This window comes from Etheostoma spectabile, chromosome 18 (genome assembly GCF_008692095.1).
Source record: "Etheostoma spectabile isolate EspeVRDwgs_2016 chromosome 18, UIUC_Espe_1.0, whole genome shotgun sequence".
Lineage (NCBI taxonomy): Eukaryota > Metazoa > Chordata > Actinopteri > Perciformes > Percidae > Etheostoma > Etheostoma spectabile.
The window spans coordinates 1,593,336-1,593,583 of record NC_045750.1 but is presented as its reverse complement, the minus strand read 5'-3'; the positions used below and the strand labels follow the sequence as shown (position 1 = coordinate 1,593,583).

The 248-nt window shown below is 52.4% G+C and overlaps 1 protein-coding gene across 2 annotated transcripts in view; it reads right to left on the bottom strand.

Moving 5' to 3' along the window:
• The window catches only part of ncoa1 (nuclear receptor coactivator 1), a 65,584-nt gene extending 65,336 nt beyond the window's left edge, over nucleotides 1-248 (bottom strand). Inside the window, exon 1 of one of the 2 annotated variants that reach the window (XM_032543037.1) lies at nucleotides 1-248. This exon is cut by the window's left edge and continues 447 nt beyond it. The gene's annotated coding sequence lies outside the window, so the exon portion shown is untranslated. The other variant, XM_032543035.1, reaches the window with a different exon arrangement.

Sequence of the window (248 nt, the reverse complement as noted above, 5' to 3'; positions counted from 1 at the left end):
CCCTAAGCAACTCCGAGGATCACTTGTGGGTGGTATCCGCGTGTTAATGACGGCGCACTGGCGTTTGCAAAGCCAAGTTATCGCTTCGTTCTCTGCTCTCCGCCATTTCCAATCTCAACACAAACAAACAGGGCTGCTCGTGCGCGCGGAGCGTCCAGGCGCGTTCACGACGACGGCAGAAGCTTCTTGCTGTGTGGATGACAGACCCTGACTGTTGGTTATTATTTTTATCCAGACGTTTGTATAAC